Below are 19,506 nucleotides of genomic sequence, written 5' to 3'. Positions count from 1 at the left end.
CACTTGAGGGAAAGGGACTTGTCACATTGCTTGTTAATACAAAGCCATGGTGAGCATCCAGGCCACCAGTCCCCCAGCACAGTACTCAGGTTATGCTGGGGCAAATGTAATTAGAAAAATAAACCAGTCATTCTCAGAATTACCAATGACCCAGGTCTTGGCTCTTCATGGAACATCCACGTTTCTGACTTGAGAAAACTTCTTGATGGAGTATTGGGTTCACTCTGGTGCAGAGATTGGTCCATCCTTCTGATATCCCTCATTCACATCATTCTAATGCTTTACTAGTTTCTAAAAGCAGCTCCATTTCTACTCTGATGCCAGCTTGGTTCTATCCCTGCCGCTGCATTCTGGTTGTCTCACAGGTGACTGGGGGTTAGGGGAGATAACCTAACCCACTGCCCCCAACCCTTGGGAGAATTCAGAGACTTGAGCCCGGGCCGTGGTTCTTCCTAAGCCTTTCTTCCTGGGAGCCCCCGCCAATAGTAGGCAAGCCCTCAGGTAAGCAAAGAGGAAGGCAGTTTCCCTGCTGTTCTCCCCTCCTTCTTCCCTTCCCCTTCCTCTTCCCTACTTGCCCTCCCCAGTTTCTACTCCACACCTCCTTTCACTCACCTCCTCCTTCCTCATTACTTTCCTTCTCATGACTCTTCCCTACCTCTGTCCCTCACTCCCTACTCCTGAGTTAGATCCCTTCTCTCCAGGGCCCACCTCATACACCTTGAGTTTCATCCCAGCTATGCCCCTCCCCCACCAGGCTTTCCAGAATTCCTGCAGGGAGGGGCCTGTCTTCCAGGATCTGCAGCATGCCAGTTTGGCAGTTTCCCGGGGTGCACATGTGGAGGGTGCACACATGAGGACCAGCTGTCTCGGCTTCTGCAGTTATGCATGTGTTTAGAGCGGAGACAGGGTCGTATGTTACAGATGTATCCAGCCGAGCCAATCCTGCAGAGCCACATCCACATGCCACATGTGCCTCCCTGTGGGTAACCGGGACAGGTGCACAGGATGTGTTAGCCACCAGGAGAGAAGAGAAGGATTGCAACATTGACATTCTTCCTGCCCCTGGATTTACCAGCTGGAGTACTAACAGGAATCTCAAAATTTCATTTCCTTCAGAAGGAAGGAAATGCCTCTTGGGGAGTCCAGTAAGGCAGAGGACGGTCCTGCCTTTCCGGTAACTAGTTGTTTATAGTGGGCAGGGAGGATAACCGAAGATTAGACCCTGACCATACCCGGGTGTTCTGACTCTAAGCTCACAGTCTGCTTTGAGTAGGGACTCCGCTACCTACCACATGCCTTGGACAAGTCACTTTACTCTTTGGGGCCTCCGTTTCCTTATACATCAAATGAGGGTTGCTGGGAAGATCGAACAAGTGAAGAGTTGTAAAGATGCTGTGCAAACACTTGGCGCCACTGCACCCCTCACTGATTCTTGTAATAATCATGAAAAGTCAAAGTGCGTGTGTGTGCGTGCACGGGGCGCTCGTTTTTCACAGGTCCCTTACCAGGATGCGAGAATCTGAACTGGGCCCCAGGACTGGGTGGGGGCGATCGTCCCAGCCCCCACTCCCAGCCTAGGGCCGGCGCGGTCGGGTTTTCCTCCGGCAGGCGGCGGGCTGACGGCTGCAGGGCGCGCTAGGCACGTGAGGCGGCAGCGCCGGCGCCAGCTGCAGAGGTGCAGCCCTGGCCGCCCGGCTCGCCTTCAGCAGGGGTTGTCCGTGCCGCTGGACCGCCGAGACTGCCCTCCCGGTTCCGGGGCTCGCGGTCTGCCCACCGCCCTCCGCCAGGGCGGCCCCAGCCCACTCCTGCCCCTCCGTGCGTCCCCGCGCCACCCCTGCCAGGACCGTGAATCCCTCTGGTTTCGGCGGCGGTGTTGGTCGTCTCGGAAGCGGGTGCGCTCGGCAGCGGGCCGGGCAGCGGGCTCAGAGGCTGCCTTCGGCTCCTGCAGCTCCGCCGGTCGCCACTGGGGGCTGCCGCGCCGGAGAGCTCGGCGGGGACGGTGCGCACGGCCGCCGGGTTCCTGGGCGCCTCTGGCCGCTGGGCTTTCTCCACGGCTGGCCCTGCGCTGTCTCCGCAGCCCGCCCGACTCCCTCTCAGATTGGAGCGTGTGATCCGTGTGTGTGTGTGTGTGTGTGTGTGTGTGTGTGTGTGTGTGTGTGTGTGTGTGTGTGTGTGTGTGTGTGTGTGTCTGGAGAGGAGAGAGAAACCGGGTACGCGCGTATGCGCGCGCGCGTGGGGAGCAGTGTGCATGCGGGGAGTACGGGGGAGTGTGTTTGTGTGTGCGTGTGGGTGTGAGTGCCTGGCTCCCTCTCGCTGAGACACACATACACTCACACATACACAACCCGCAGGCTCGTCTGAACTTGAAGACACCCCACATTCCAAGATGCCCGAGGTTCCTGGGAATGCCTGGGGTTCTTCGATCCGGAAAATCCTACCGGCATCCTCCTAGTGAGGGATTATTATTATTATTATTTTCTTTAATCTGGAAGAGAAGAGAGCAAGTTGTGCTTTTTCCCCCTTCTTCTTGCTAAATGCCATGGATATAACTGAATAAGCGGCTCAGGGCTCTCCCCGCGTGGACGTCCGAGGCCACCATCTGCCTGCGTTCGCCAGAGCCGCCGGAGCCGCCGGAGGGTTTAGCTCGAGTCTGTCTCGGGCGGGGAAGGATGCGTGGCCGAGCCGGGGAGCCCGGGCGCCCCGCGGAGCCGGCCTCGGTGCCTCCCAGCCGGGGGTAGATGCTGCCTCGCCCAGGTAAGTGGTCGCCGGCGCTGCGTCTTCGCGATCCCGGGTGTCCGCGGGAGCTTGGCGCGGGGCTGAACGCACCCGAGGGAACCGGGAACTTTGCATCCCCTTCTTTTTCACTTGAAGACTCCCCTCATCCTAGGTGCTCCTGCGGACACCCCCTTCTCTTTTCGCCCATCCTTATCGCGAGAGATTTCCTTTTCTTTCTTTAGTCTTTTTTTCCGATAGTAGGGGTGAAACTCTGGCGGGGAGCGGGGAGAGCGGGGTCCGTGTGAGGCTGGAGAGCAGGATGGAGAGGCGGGTGGATGGAACCGTTGAAAGCAGCAGGAGAACTTTGCCGCCAGACCACTCTGTTGCATCTCCGCACATGCGAGGCCTGGCTAGAGCCATTGCTGGGGGCTGGGTGAGGGCGCCGGGGACTCCCTGAGCTCTGTGGACTGGGTAGGGTGGGGTAAAGCCAAGTGCGGAGGGGTTGATGCAGAGCGGATGGGAGGAAGGAAGGCATGGTTGCAGTTTGGGGAGGCAGGTAGGGCAGGTTCAGGGACCCTATGCTGGCCTCAGGCAGAAAGCGAGATCAGGGGGATTGTGTGTGTGTGCAGCCTGGGGCATCAGAATGGCATGATGAAGCAATATGGAAAATGGCATTAGCCATGCCTGGGTTCCTAGGTCTCTGTCTCCCACCCAGCCCTGCCCTGGTTCTAAGGTTGGTCTGGGTAGGGAGGAGGGAGAGCAGTGGACCGTTCCGAGGTGGACAGTGCCTTGCTTTGCACAGACCTTCTGAGGGAGGTGTCCTACTCATCTGCCCATCAGCCCAGTACAAAGGACAGAGGCAGAGAGTTCTAGGGAGATAGAGCCTCTGAAAACCAGAGCAGGAGGGAGAAGGGAGCCTGAGTTGAGACCGCAGAGGGACTGAGCCAGATTGTTGCCAAATGCACCGGTGACAGCAGACAGCTGCAGACAGACAGACACCTGCAGGGACAGGGAACATGTCAGAGCCTTCACTCTTGAGTTGGAGTTACAGGCATGGCTATAGATGAAGACCTCCTCCCCTGGCCACAACGGAGTGTGTGTGTGTGTGTGTGTGTGTGTGTGTGTGTGTGTGTGTATGCATGTGTATGTTTCAGGGAGGTGGCAGCTGTGGCCTCCGTGGCCTGATTGGCCTTCTAGTACTGGGGGAGGGGGCAGCTTCAGGAATTTGATCCCCTGCTGCTGGGGAGGAGCAAAGCTAGGGAGGAAACTGCCATTCCCTGGGCTGTGAAGCTCCCAGGGACCAGAGCTAGAGGTTCTATATGGGCTGTTATTCTTGTGTGGGGGCCAATTTGGAACTGAAAGTGGGGAGCAAGGAAACTGGGTCTTGGGGTTGTGCCCTGGTCTGGTCACTGCCCTCTGACAGGAGCTTTATTTGGCTGCACACAGCAGAGCCCTGATGGCAGTGGCATTTCCTTGTGGGGTACATTGGAGGCTGAAGGGAGTCAGGGTCCGATAGGGAGTATTCAGAAGCTCCAAAAGGCCTGCACTTGGAGCCGTCAGCCTCTGGCGACCATGCCAGCTGCCTTGGCCCTTCAGCTGATGCTGGAATGTCATCTTTCCCTTCTGACTCTGGCTGGGAGTGCAGAGTTGCATCTCTCTTTCTGGCCTCCTCACATGCTCAGGCCCCCTGCCCAGCCCTCAATTTAGAGTTTCTGTTCTAATTCCTGCCCAGGAATGTAATTATTTATCTTCCTGCCCTCATCCTGGGGATGCAAACAGCAAACTTGGCATTTCTGTTTCAGCCTCTGGAAGGCTGGCTCCCAGCTCCATCTCCTGTCTGGAAGGACTGGGTGTCTGCCTGCCGTGGGCTGGAGGCTGGGTTTCAGGGTTCCTTCTTCTGTGAAGTGCCAGTTCTTTGCTCAGGCCCAGAAACGTCAGAAGCTGGGGAGTCTGGCCTGAGACAGGGTGAGCTGGGAGCTTCCAGGAGGTGAGGCTGAGGAGAAGGAAGATAGATAGGAAGAAAATACAGTCACAGTGGGTGGGGCCACCGGGGAAACCAGGCAGCCTTCTGGCCAACTGAGTCCTGCTTTGAATGAAGGAGGAATTGCTCTTCTTATCTTTGCTGCAGCTCCAAAGGAAAACAAACAAACAAACGAACAAAAAAAACCAAGAAAAACAAAAAACAGGGATTCTGGCCTCTAAGTGCCAGTTTGCCAAGCCTCTTCAGCTTGTGGGGTTGAGCAGGTTCTGCTTTCCTTTTTTTGGGGGGTGGGTGTACAGAGGCTTATAAGCTCCTGGCATGGGGTCTGGCTACCCAGGGACAGTGGAGAAGTGAAATTGGAATTAATTGTTTTCAGAAACTCCCCTTTCCTAAGGTAGATATGAGCATCTAGGGAGTTCACAGTCTGATGGGGGAGGCTGCTAGACTGGAAGCAGAGACATAGAACAATAAACAACCTGGGATGGCCAAGTGGAATTGGACTCTGAACAAGAGCAACCACAATTTGAGTATTTTGTGATTTTTCTTTGGGTAGGGGTGGAGTTTTAGGGTCCAACTTATTGAAGGGATAGAGTTGTCATATAATGGAATGAAACCTCAACATGTGGGGGCCTAGGTTCAAATTCTGGCTCTGCCACATCTTGGTTAACCATATGAGTCTTTGTGTTTTGACCTGGTAAAATAAAATAATAGCACGTGCCCAACAGATGTATTATGACCTGATGTTTTCCTGGCGGTCCCCAAACCCCTTTTCAGATCTGAGTCTTTGGTTGAAGCAGAGAGGTTAGAAGGGAGGGAGAGGTCTTCAGAGACATGGAGGATAGTACAGCCAACTTCCCCCTGTCCAGGGAGCTGCCAGGAGGGTTTGATGCCATCAGACATAAGCTGATTGTTAAAAGACTCCATGAACCCTCCAGAAAACTTTGAGGATTGATGGTTGAAGAGCAAATTTCACCTCTGGTGTCCAGGCACGTGCTTCCCTCCCTTTCTCTTGTTTGTTTTGGATTTTTATGGCCATGAACATTTGCTCAGGAAGAGGGGCTCTGCATTTTACAAGTATCACCTGCTGCCCTTTCCTATCTAAGGTTTGAATGTAAAATACCCGCCCCCCGCCAGCACCCAGTCTTCTCTTTCTGACTCTGTTGCCCACTCCCCCAAGGGTGACCTCATACGAATGTTGTGAGGCCCAGGTAAAGTGAATGGATACAGCTCTGTGGGGCCTGGGCAGGGGCTGTGATTGAACTGGGTCCTATCTGTGTAGTTGGGAGATGGAACATCCAATTTGGGAGAGGGGACTTGTTTTCTTACTGATGAAACAGGATGCTAATGCTCGTCCTCCAGGGTTGTTGGAAGGGCAGAGCAGCATGTGTGACTGAACTTTGTAAACTAGACAAGCCCTTTAGCACTCACAGCTATATTTGTGACCCTTTCTCATTAAGACTGTCACTAAAATGTCAAATATAATTATACTCAGGTATCAGGGCACTAAACGTGGACTTTCACGGGTCAGTTTCATGTGGGACTGCAGTTAACTAGTGATTACAGGCCAGGCAGATGGACACTGTGTTTTCTGAGAAAAGGGGTGTTAAGAACCTGCAGAAACAGGGCAGTTGTGGTTCAGATAATTGGGTGGGACTGGTAACAGGAAGCTAGGAAGGGGCACATGAGCAGCATTTTTGGAAGAAGCATTTTTGGAGGGTTTTTCCTAATCACACCCTCCCATTAAATTTTAATATCACAGACATTCTATATGTATATCTGTACTTTGTATATCAAAAGATTAAGTTCTCTTTTCTTGCCTCCCCACCAAGAACACATTTTTGCCCCCTTGGGGGCGATATTGTCCCCACTGAGGATGCATTGTCCTAAAATTAACAGAGGTTAGTGTTAGAAGAGGTGGATTAATGAGGCAGGGGGAATTCAGAAGATAGTGAGGGAGATAGATGGACTTGCAACTTGCTACCCCAAGTGTGGTCTGTGGGCCAGTGTCAGCATCACCTGGGAGCAGGTAAGCCATGAAAAGCGCCATGCTCCAGACCTCCTGAGTAGGAATCTCCATTTTATCAAGATGGGAGGTCAGGACAGTGTTGGCTTGACTGCCCGAGAACACAAGGCTAAACTTTGAACAGAGGGTCAAAAATAGCTATGTTCTGGGCCACTCAGCTTGTTCAACTGTTGAGTCCAAATCACCAAGCAAGTTTTAGTAATGACACAGTCTACACATGTCATGATTTATCAGTCTTTTTTTTTTTTTTTCTGAGTGATTTCCTTGCATTGTAACTGAGGGTTGTATAGAAGGTATGGGGGCCCTGCAGAGAAGACCCAGGGCTTCCATGCAATGGAAAATCAGGGCATCTTTGATTGGAACAGAACTGGGCCTGCTTTTTTGAATGTCTCCAAGGGCCAAGCCTAATGGAGACCAGACCAACCTGAGGAACCACTGGAACTATAGAGACAAGATATGGGTGTTAAACTGTGTCAAGCTGAGGAACAAAACTGTGTTCTCGTCATTTATCAGCCTGCTTGGGATTGTCTGCAGGAGAGCCTGGGCCTCCCTGGCAGCCATCCTGTATTAACAGGGCAGCCCCCAAATCATGAGAGATTGCAAAATAAGCTGGGCTCTTTAGAGTTCACTGCGTTTATTATTGGCATGTCCTATATTCACCCACCAGCAGGAGCTAAACTACAGTTCACGTGCCCAGAAACAACATAAAGAAGCAGAAAGCTGAGCATCTCTGAACCCCTCTTCCCTCCATGTTTCCTGCCTGGGTCCTCTCCCCTCAACGCATCCCTTCTTCTACCCCATTTTGGTGTAGGACAACACAGAGGAGTAGGCTCCCTCTTGCCTTAACTCAGATCTCTAATAAACTTCCTAGGGATGCAAAGTCTATTTGGCCCTCCCATTTCTTCTTCCCAGGGACTCACTTCCTATTCCTTTTCTCCAAAAGTAGCACTCTCTGCCCAGCTACCCCATTCTTTTTCATTCTCCTGTTAAGGCAGCTTTAGTCAAAGAAGCCAGGGAGTCCCCCAACTAATACTGAGGGTCTGTGGAGGCTCCTACTTCAGAATAATTGTAAAGTAGGCCTTGATGTCCCCAAAACATATGAAATGTGGCCACTCACTGGGGAATGAGCCATGCTAAGGTCTCAGCACCTGGTGAGAGAGCGATGGATGATGGCAGTGAGGGCAAAGGCACTTCGGACTTTCGGAGCTCCTGGAAACTCCTAAAAATGCCTAACAATGGCTGTAAGATGAGGCCTTGTCATTCTAAAAAGGTATGGAAGATTCCTGGGTGGGTAGAATTGATTCCTTGACTCAACCTTTCATGTAATGAAGCCACTATAATACCTAGAAATGTCCTCCTGGGCCAGAAGGGAGGGAGGATGAATGGGGATCTGGGGTCATGGAGGTGAGCGGTTAGAGGTCCTCCTATAGCACGAGGCACTGAGGGCTGGTCAGAGAATGCTTGCTGGGGTGCGCGGAACGTGGAATGAGCTCTCCTTTTAGCTCTGCCCAGAACTTGCTGTGTGACTTTGGCCATCCCCTCTCTCTTCCTGTCCTCACCTGTAGATCAGAGCCTGTGTGCTCTCCTAAGGCCTTTTCAGTTCAGGTCGTTGATCCTTTGATTTACGAGTCCATGTTCCAGCCTCAGAGCAAAGACATCTCTGCGGAGCCATCTGGACCCCGGAAGCTACTTGGCTGGGGTCCTGATCCTCCTTCCCATCCTCTTCTGCCAGATAGCACTGACCTGAGGCTTTTCCTTGCTTCATGCTCCTGACTACTCTATGACCAAACACTGTAACTAGGTTTCATTTGGAATGACCAGGATCCCAGGGCTGCTGAATGAATGAAGGCGTCTCTTTCCTCCCCACTCCCCCACATACATGTGCACACACACACATGTTCATATACACACCCACCCACCAGCGTACACATGTTCACATACCTCACACACATCCATACTTGCATGCCCACACATATACCTATACACACCCACATTTATGCTTATAGTCACACATATATTCACATACATATACATACTCACACTTGTACAGTCATACATGCACACACACGGCACCATTCATGTGCACACGTTCACGAGTTCATATACCTGCTCTTACAAATGGAACACTCCCACATATTCACACACACACATGCACACACTCCTTTTTTCCACTGCACTGGCTTCTCCCTCAAAGACATGGGCGGGTGCCATTCAACCCTTTCAGCTCACTGTCTACTTTAGAGAGCATTTCAATACATGGCCTCCTGTCATTCCTGTAGCCCTCTGACCTCATTCAGGAGGATAAAACCATGTCCTCTTCTGTATATGGATGAGGAAACTGGCTTGGATTTGCAGGTAGCAGGGTCAGGATAAGCGCCAAGACTTCTGGATCCTGTCCAGAGATTCACCTATCACTTTGGAGCTGCCGTAGCACATTCTGCTCTGTAGAACAACCCTGAAAGACAGGAAGGGTATATTTTGTCCCTGTGTTAAAGATGGGAAACTAAAGACCAGGGAGATTCACACACAGACAAAGGGTGACCAGACCTCCTATCCTTCTCAGCCAGGACATGTGCATATTTCTGCAGCTTCTTGGTGATCGTCTTCCTTCCTGGCTCTCAGTCTGCTAGAAGCTTTTATTCACACTAAACTCCAGCAAGTGAGAAATGCCACCCTGGGGCAGCCCATGGGCATTCCAGTTTCAGTTCTGACTTGTTTCCACCAAAGTAGGGTGTGGGAGAAGAGTAGACTGCCTCTGTCCTCAGGGTCGGGGTAAATAAGCCCTCTCATTGCTATTTCTTATAATGGGAACAAGCTACGCCCATCATCAATGTATCCTTTTTTGTAGTCTCAGCCCACCTCACCTCTTGAGGCTATAGCTTTTGTGCTTTTCTGCCTGCTATGGCAGTGAGGTTTCCTTTAGCTCGCTCTGAAGTGCCTCCTTCACTTCCTTCAAACTTTAAGGCCCAGAGAGCCTGTTCCTCTAGGATGTTAATCAATCCCATCCTCCTTCATCCATCCCTTTCATGACTTGATGGCCAGCAGTCTTCCCCTGTTTGGTTTAATTCAGCAAGCGTTAATCGAATGCCTACTATGTGCCACCCAGGGAGCCTGACACTGCAAATGTGAATTACCTCTCCAATCCATGTGTGCACGCAGCCCTCCATCTCACCGATCATTTGACTTCTTCTCCTGCACTTTTTCTAGCCCTGTTTGTGGACCCCAGGATTTGATTGTGTTGGGGGTGGTGGTTCCAAGTTCTGGCTGATTTCTAGTCAGCCCTCACCTGCATTTTCACGTGTGTGTGTGTGTGTGTTCGTGTGTGTTGCTTAGGAGTCAGTCAAGGTCACACCTGATTAACTGCTTGATGTAAAGCTGATAGTGGTGGTGGAGATGATGCTGATGGTGATGGTGATGATATGGTGATGGTAATGAAGGCCACTTAAGAAACGGACTCTCAAGCTGCTTTCCCAGCTCCCTCCCCTGCTCTACCACTAAGCTGACATCTTACTATCTCACCCAAATAGAAACTGATAGGATGAAGAGATTTGGGGTCATTGTCCCAATATAGGGACAGCTGGCCTGAAAGGAACCATTAATCTTCTTCCTAGCCTGAGGACTTATGTCACAGAGGCCGAGCTGGGAAGCAGGGGAGCTGAGGCTAGAGACCCTGGAATAGACATTAAATCCTGGACTCTCTGTCCAGAGTCACACCTTCTAAGCACATGACAATAAGGGCTATTGCCCTGGAGGAAAGGGTGGTTCCCCAGGCTGTTGTGGGACGAGAATCTGGAAATGAGGCTGCTGGCAGGGAATGTGCTTGCAATCACAGAGTGGTTGCAAATGGGCAAAGCAGGTTTCTGATGCTTGGGAGGCCTTCACCTGATGAGCAAAGACCGGTCCTTGCCCTTGGGAAGTTTATGTCTAAGGAGGAGGTAAAGCAGATACACAAAGCACATTATTAGGGAACATTTTGGCACCAAAATTCATGGATGGAGCACCTTTCTCACAGGGAGAAATGTGTGTACCTGTGCCCCCATTCGTAGGACTTGCGCTGTGTTCTGTTTTCCTGGTTGTGTGAACTTGAGTGGGTTATTCTTTCTGTGCCTCAGTTTCCTCATCTGCAAAATGAGGATAATAATAGTACCCACTTCACAGGGTTGTTAGGAAAATTAAATTAACTACTATACATAAAATACTTGGAACAGTGCCTGGTACATACTGAACACTATATAAGTGTGAGCTATTAGTAGTAGTAGTAGTAGTAGTAGCAATAGTAGTAGTAGAGTAGTAGTAGTGGAAATAGTGGTTTTTTTCTAAGCATGGAGAGGACCATACTTAGAAAAATACCACTAAGGACCCTCTTAACTGATACTCCTTTCTAACAACCACCTCTTAAGTTAGACAGCAATCTGGGGACTCTCCACATGATCTCATTTGTCCGTTCCAACAAACCTACCAGGCAGTCAGGATACACATTATGATTATAACCACTTTGCATAAAGGGGAACGGAGGCACAGACGTTATGAAGTGGTTTCTGGTCTGATGGGGTTTTCATGGTACCTTACAGCCACACTGCATTCAGGCGAGGGGTCACAAGAATCTTGGAGCAGAGGGTTTTGGATGATGATAGCTGATAAGTTCAGGACTGGCCTTCCCACCTGGCCTTTATGCATGTTGGGATCAGGCTGCTGGGAAAATAAACCATGGTGGGAAAGGAAGATCTGATTCCAGGCTTGCATAACTAGGCGGGGTCCACGTGAAATGTCATGGGGAGAAGCAGGCTGCCCTCTACACAGCACCCCAGAGGATGGGAGTTAGGCCACAGGACATGAGTATTGAAGCCTTTTGAAACTGTCATGAGTGCCTTGGGATGGGGATAGGGATAAGAGTAGCATCCACTTTATAGGGTTGTTGAATGTTTATGTAAGGGCGGGGCTGTGCTGGGAGCACTCAGCGGGCACAGAAGGGACGGGGAACCTGGATTAGGACCTTTTGATTCAGCCTGGCCTGGTGTGTGGGCAGAAAGCCAGAGACATCCTCCTGGGCCATATTCCTACCCACCCCACACCTTTGTCCCAGGGCTGCTCCTAGTAGTGGGAAAGAGACCCTCCTGGATCTTTTGGTTTGAAAGGGCTTGGAAGGAATTTAGGGCAAGAAAATGGGCCTTGTGGCTTGGTGCAGTGGTTCATGCCTGTAATCCTCACACTTTGGGAGGCCAAGGCAGGCAGATTGCCTGAGCTCAGGAGTTCGAGACCAGCCTGGGCAATGCAGTGAAACCCTGTCTCTACTAAAATACAAAAAATTAGCCGGACATGGCGGCAGGCGCCTGTAGTCCCAGCTACTCAGGAGGCTGAGGCAGGAGAATCACTTGAACACAGGAGGGGGAAGTTGCAGTGAGCTGAGATCGGGCCACTGAACTCCAGCCTGTGTGACAGAGCGAGACTCCGTATCCAAAAAAAAAAAAAAGAAATAAAAGGAAAGAAAATGGGCCTTGGGCCGGGACCCAGAAGAGCGGATGAGGACCTGCAGCAGGGAAAACCAGACTGGAGGAGGGAATGCTCATGGGGATGGGGTTTTAGGAACTCAAGGGTGTCAAGGTGCAGGAATGGATCATGGATTAGTATCTAGGGTGGGACATGAGGTGATGATGGAGGGTTGGTGTGGGACCATAGGAAGAGGAGTCAGGAAGGTGGTGAAGGCCAGAATGAGACAACAGCAAGAACAACAGGAGGAAAGCTAGGAGTGGGACCTGACTGGAGCCCAGGCCTCTCAGCCACTCTCTGCTCAGAGCCAGGCTGGCCAGGACCCAAAGCCCCAGCCCAGTGTCTCCTTCTTGGGGTGGGGAGAGATGTCAAGGCCCTGAGCTCCTTCTAGGGCTCTGTGATCAGCCTGTTCCATAAATCTTAGGTCATGTAAATTTGGTGCATAATTGGGAGGCACTGCAGGTACCTGCGGCTCCAGGATAAAATCCAGGCAGCTCCGGAGAGAGAGCAATGGATCATGAGTTACAGGGAAGGCCGGTGGGACGCAGTGGTGGCTGGCCCGGCTTGAGACGTGAGTTATCTCAGGCTGGGCTGCCCTGCCGTGCTGCTGCGCTGCAACGCCGGGCTGATATTTACTGTATATTGGTTTTTAAATTACAGTACAACATTGATTCGCTGCTCTTTCAGTTCAGCCCTCACTCTCTGTCCCTGTTCTGCTGGGCCTTTCTCTGCCTCTCCATCTCTCTCTCCATCTGTCTTGTCTCTCTCCAATTCAGTTTTTAATACAGAGTATTATCTTACATTGTATCATGTTACCCTATGGAATTAGGCTTACACTGCGTTGTATTTATTGGAGTATGCATTATATTCATCCCTTCCATGCATACAGCACTTTATACATTTTAAAGCCCTACTTGCAGCCGTACCTGTCTTCTTTGGACCCCATGACAGTGAGGAATTAGGGCAAGCAGACTTGTCTCCATTTAAACATGAGGAAACTGTAGCTCAGGAAGGCTAATGGAATGACCAAGTCATGCTTGCATGATATTATATTATACCATAATAATAATGGCTACTGGGTATTGAATGCTTGCTGTGAGCCCCGTGCTATTCTAAAATAAGCTTTATGTACTTATTTTATGCCCGCATTCATTCTGTGCAGTGGGTATTGTTATTACTTCATTTTACAGGTGAAGGAATGAAGATTCAGAGTGGGTTAGTAGCTTGCCCAAGGTCACACAGCTATTACAGTAAAATTCAACTTTGAATTAGCTGGATTCAAACCCCAGCAACCAGCTCCTGAGCCCACTCTTAACCAGGATGCATACTGTCACGTGCTGTGATCCCTGAGTTGGATTGGGGGTGGGAGAGTGAGGACAGGGCGGAATGGCTTCATGGTGCTGCAAGAGGCATTCTTATCCTCACACGACTTCAGTTTCTTTCTGTTTTCACTGCACCCAGGGGAAAGGCCTGAGGACCTTGCAACAGCAGGAAATGTCCCCAGGGCGGGCAAGGGGCCAGGTTCCTTTTACCCTAATATCTGCAGATGTTTAGGGCTTCAATAGCCACTGTTTTGGCCCCCAAGCAAGGGCAGAAGGGCAGGCGCAGAGTAAGGCTGGTGGGAGCCCTGGCTGGGTGGTGTGGTTGCCATCCATCCTCCTTCTTTCCTGTGTCCATGGAGGGAGGGTGACATCCTGACCTCCATGGTGTCTCTCTCAGTACTGCCTTTGTGTGTTCCCTTGCCCTTTGTTTCAGAGGCAAAGCGCTTGCAGCCCAGGAGCACCTCTGAGCTGGGCCTAGCTGCCAGGAGCACAGTGAGCCAGTGGGCAGCAGGGGAAGAGCTGGGGGTTCTGTGCACTCTGTCAGGTCCAGCCCTGCCCTCACTAGTGCACAGCAGTGAAGAGGCCCTGCTGAGTGCTGCCCACTGCGGCCTGAGATGCCTGGTGCCTGAGCAGGAGTTGGAAGGGGTGACTGGGTCTAGTGTGGAGCATCCTGAGGAGTCCTTCCTCTCCCGATCCTCACATCCCCACTTCCTCCATCATCCTAAGGACCTATTGCCATGGCTGGAGTCAGGCCACAATATGCCACTTGCCGTGGCCCAGACACTCATCTCTTTGTCTCCCAGGTCACACTCATGGGGAAGGGAGGCAGATGTTTTGGGAGAAGCAGGGATCCCCTGTGCCGTCTGCATGTCCCTTATTGGGGTGGGTGGGGGAAAAGAGTCCTGAGCCTGAGGATGTCGTGAGTCCCATAACTCCAAGAAGCCATCCTTGGCAGAGTGCAGCTCCACACATCTGCATTTCCGTGGTCCTGCTGTGAAGTGAAGCTTGCTCCCTGCCTACTTCTCACTCTGTCCTTGCTAATGAGGCCCTGCTTCTCTCCGGAGCTGCCTGGATTTTATCCTGGAGCCGCAGGTACCTGCAGCGCCTCCCAATTATGCACCAAATTTACGTAGCCTGAGATTTATGGAACAGGCCACACATTTGTGGAAAGTGTGAAGTATAAAGGTAAAGTGAAGCTTATACTTTTTCCTGTGGGCTCAGAATCACCCACCATTCCCTGCCACCCCCCTGCCCCGTGATGGACACAAACTGGGAGCATAACTCTGAGGGTGACGTTTCTGTTGCTTTTCTTATGAATAGCTACTACTTGATGAGCACTTGGTATGTGAGAGGAATTTTAGTACAGTGAATCAGGCCCAGGAGTCAGACAGCTGGGTTCAAATCTCAGCAGTTCCACTTAGGAGCTATGTACCCTCATGCAAGTCACATAGCTCTTTGAGCCTCACTTTCCCCTTCTGTAAAATGGAGCTAACAGCAATACTTAATCCCTAGGGTTGTCATGAGTATAAAATGGCAAATAGCTACAAAATGCTATAGCACCTGGCACATGGCATATATTGTTAAAGTGTTTGTCTATACCATAATTTATATGCATTCTCTCATTTTGTCTCCCAGCTCCTTTTGCAAAGTAGGTATTACCTCCTTGCACATGTGAAAACTGAAGCTCGAAATATCAATGAGATTTGCCCAGGTCTAGGGTGACCAATTGTCTGAATTTGCCGGAGACTAAGGGGATTCCTGGGATGCAGTACTTTCAGTTGTGGTTTTTTTGGTTTGTTTGTTTTGTTTTGTTTTGTTTTTGACACAAGTTTTGTTCTTGTTGCCCAGGCTGGAGTGCAATGGCAAGATCTTGGCTCACTGCAACCTCTGCCTCCCAGGTTCAAGTGATTCTCCTGCTTCAGCCCACTAAGTAGCACCACTATGCCTGGCTAATTTTTGTATTTTTAGTAGAGATGGGGTTTCACCACGTTGGCCAAGCTGGTTTCGAACTCCTGACCTTGGGTGATTCACCTGCCTCGGCCTCCCAAAGTGCTGGGGTTACAGGCGTGAGCCACTGTGCCCGGTCAGGACTTTCAGTTTTGAAGTTAGGAAAGTCCCAGGCCAACTAGGCTGAGTTGGGCACCCTACCCAGATCACAGAACAAATGCATGGCTGAGCCAGGATTTGAATCCAGTTGTTTCTGATATCCACTGCCGTGCCCTAAGCCATTCTAGACACTCTCAGGGATGGAGCCTCTCTTAGCTGCCCACATTTATGGAGCTCTGGCAGGCTCAGAGCTGCTATCCCACTTAATTCTCACAAAACTCTGTCACTTAGGCAAATTATGGCAAAGAGGGAACTGAAACACAGAGGTCAAGTCGTGCTCCCAGGGTCACCCAGCTAAGAAGTGACCGAGTTGGGACTGGCACCCAGGCCATCTGGCCCCAATGCCCCACACTCCTGACCACTCTGCTGCAGCTTGGCTCCCATCCTTTCCAAATTCCTCCCAACGGTACCTGGTCTCACATTTCATCCCAGTGGCCTCTGGAATAGTCAGGGCAGGTACTTTTAAACCTGTTCTATAGGACAGAAAACTGAGGCTCAGAGAGGCCAAATTCCTAAGCTAAGGTCACATAGCTTGTAAGTGATGAAGGCAGGACTAGATTTCATCAGGAGTTCTCAGCTGATGCTTCTCACTCTTGTTTTCATGTTTGATAAATAGACAGGATGCCCCCAGTCCCTTTTTCTGTTCAAATTCATATGAAGTTTATGAGGTCTCAGTCATCAATGGGACAGCTATGCAGGCAGCAGGTTTGGGGAGACCTGGACTCTTGCGGTCCCTTGGCTCCAATATTCCATTTGATGTAGTTGTCATTATCCGATCCTTCCCCCAGCAGGTAGAGGAGGCACCTTGTTGCAGAATGAACATGCCCGCCTGCTAGCAGCCCATCTGCTCACTATAGGAGCCCACCAGCAGCCCCAGGGTTCTCTGTGAACTTCCAGCTCTCACTCCTTCCACTAGCTGGGGATTAAACGTAGAAAAGGCTGCATTCTCCTGATTGGGCAGCAAAGATGCTATTAATGCCAGGCTGGCTTCTAAGGCAACTAAATAAACAGAAAGGACAGGGACAAGAGTCTATAAATTCTAAGTGATGTTCAGGAAAGTGGCCTGGGCCCCAGGCCCCATAAAACCCAGGCAGCCTGCTGGGCTGGTGGCGATTTATGGGCCCCTTCCTCTGCTGTGGGGTCATCTGCCCATCAAGCCTCCCGCTTCTAAGGTACTTTTTCTCTTTAACTTCCAAACACTTCCCATAGTAATTAGCATTTCATGGTTGTGTTTAAGCCACTCATATGGCTGCATCACTCCCCCATTTAACAGATAGGAAAACTGAGGCACACAGGGGATTTATGAACTGGATAATGACCCAGGTCCCTTGATGCTGATCTAGAAAGTTCTCTGATGTTCATACTAAGTAAGCACTTACTACATGCTGGGCACTGCCTTAAGCCCTTTGCACTTATTATCTAATTTATTGCCCGTGACAACCCTAGGACACAGGTACTGTTATTTTAACTATCATCTCTACTTCCTAGTGAGGAAACTGATATATAGAGCGTTTTAGTAACTTGCTCAGGACCACACATGTGATAAGTGGCATGCAGGGATTTAGCCCTACCCCCTCAACCATCACGCTGTCAGCAAAGCATGAGAGCAGAACGGGAGGAGGGGTAGCTGCTGTTCTGAAGGGCCTGGCTCTTTGCTTCTTCCCAGGAAACTGTGGGCCCCCCTGTTTCAAAGACTCTGTGCTCTGGGCAGCTTCAGCACCTCCAGAGAGACATTCCTCAAGGAGTAGTGAGGGCAGGCTAGGGGCTGGGCAGGTCGATTGAGAAGTGCCATGGAGAGAATACCGGGCTGGGAGTCTGGACGCTGGCACGGCCACCCCAGCTCTGCCACCAACTGGTTGTGGGGCCCTCAAAGGCTCCTCCCCTTTTCCTCTGCATGTCTCTGATTCGAACGGAGGTGGGGCGTCACATGGTTTGGGGATCCACCTGATAGTGGTGATGGCAGCAGAAAGGAGGGCCACCGAGGCTCCAGCATCGGACCTGGCCCTGCCCTCACTGTCAGAAGTGCAGACTCACAATGGGTGCCCAAACTGCCTGCTGAAACCTGGGTTATTTAAAACATCCAGTGCCACCTGGAATCTTGAGGTTCTGCTACTTTAGGAGGACTCTGGGCTTCAGCTCCCTCCCTCCCCATTGCCATGCCTTATGGGGTTTGCTGGGGGTTAGGGAAATGACAGACCTTGGCTGCTGCAAGTTATCTACAGCCCAACACTGCTTTTCCATGGCAGGTGCTCAGAGGAGGGTCTCTACTGATTGTTGGAGGCGTGCAGCATCCTCTTATTCTGGCCAAGGTCTGTGAAGTCTCCAGATCAATGAAGAAGAAGAATTCTTCAATGTGCTGCCAACCTAATCGGCCTTGCATGATTCCATTCAACTCACTTGCAGTTAACAGATGTTTACTGAGCACCTAGTATTGGTCAGCTGCTGGGTGACAGAGGCCAGCTAATTAGACTTAGTTTCTGCCTTCAAGGGCCTCCCAGTCTGGTGGGGAGGCAGAGAGGTAAAGAAACAATTATAATGCACCGTGATGGTCCTGTGACTGGAGGCAAGAACTGCAGTGCTTCCAGCAAGAGGTGATTCCTCTCCAGCTCTGCTTCTGGGCCGCTTGCTAAATGGCTGCAGCACCCTCTTGAATGGCCCCATTAAGTTCCTCTAGGCCACTCTCCCATAGACAATGCGCACACCTTGCTGAAGATGTTTCAGTGCATTTAGGATAAAATCCTAACCCTTTAGGTGGCCTGCCAGGCACTGGCCCTGTCCATTTCTTTACCTCCTTCTGTGCCTTCTCCCCACGTCCTGCACACTGAGGGAACCATGAACACTTACTAGAAGAGATCGTGTTCTTTTCCACCTCTGGGCCTTTGCATTCTGCCTGGAACACCATTTCTCTACCCTCTGCATGGCTGGACGCTACTCGTCCTTCAGATGTCAGCTTAAATATTGCTTTTGGGGATGGCCTGACCACTCCCAGTCTAAAGTTTGGCCCCTTGCTGCTCTCACTAAGGGCAGCTTCCCCCTGCCCCGTGTCTTCCTTTCCATGCTCTGTATCTGCTTGTTGGTTTATTGCTTCTCTCTTGCAGCCTGTGAACAACGTGGGGCAGGAATGGGGAAGGGACAGGATGAATGGTCCAGGGATTAAAAGCTCAGACTGGTGCTTAGACTGCCTGTGCAGAAATCTGGCTGCACAACTCACCGCTGTGTGACTCTGGGGAAGTTGCTTTATCTTTCTGTGTCCCAGTGTCTTCATGTGTAAAATGCGAGAAATAATAATACCTGCCCCCAACAGAGGTATGGTTTGGGCTAAATGAGTTAATGTATGTAAAGCACTTAGAACAGTGTCTGGCACATGGCAAGTGCTCAATAAATATTAGCTATCATTATTATTTTTATATCCACTGCTTAGAATAGTACCCAGCTCAATAAATATTTGATGATTGGCTGAGACACCTGGGCTGAATCTTCAAGGAAGTAGTTGAGGGTTGGTTAGAGAGAGAATAGTGACTCTTAGCCCTGGCTGCACGTTGGAATCACCTGGGGGGCTCTAATAAACACTGATGCCTGAGCCCTACCTCCAAGACAGTTGCCAGGCCATTGAAGTTTTAAAGCTTCCCTAGGATTCTGATTCCAGGGTTGAGAACCACAGAGATGGGGAAGAGAGACATTCACAGCCCAAGAACATGGTGCAGCTGGCAGTGCCATGCCGGAGGGAACGCAGAGGGTGAGGCGGGGCAAGGGAGTTGAGTGGCAGCACAGGAAGTCAGGGCCGGACCTGAGAGGGCCCTGCATGCCATGCAGAGGAGCTTAGGCTTGGTGGGGAAGTCGATGGAAGCCCTGGAAAGCTTTTAAAGTGAGAA

The 19,506-nt window shown here is 51.0% G+C and overlaps 1 protein-coding gene across 1 annotated transcript in view; it reads left to right on the top strand.

The window, feature by feature from the left end:
- The first annotated feature begins 2,159 nt into the window (after positions 1-2,159).
- The window catches only part of LRFN2 (leucine rich repeat and fibronectin type III domain containing 2), a 194,367-nt gene continuing 177,020 nt past the window's right edge, over positions 2,160-19,506 (top strand). The window contains exon 1 of the mRNA XM_050787606.1: positions 2,160-2,754. The gene's annotated coding sequence lies outside the window, so the exon portion shown is untranslated. The remainder of the gene's footprint in view (positions 2,755-19,506) is intronic.

The sequence above is a fragment of the Macaca thibetana genome, chromosome 4 (assembly GCF_024542745.1).
Source record: "Macaca thibetana thibetana isolate TM-01 chromosome 4, ASM2454274v1, whole genome shotgun sequence".
Classification (NCBI taxonomy): Eukaryota; Metazoa; Chordata; class Mammalia; order Primates; family Cercopithecidae; genus Macaca; species Macaca thibetana.
The sequence above is the reverse complement of the archived record's forward strand: the minus strand, read 5'-3'. Positions and strand labels throughout refer to the sequence as shown.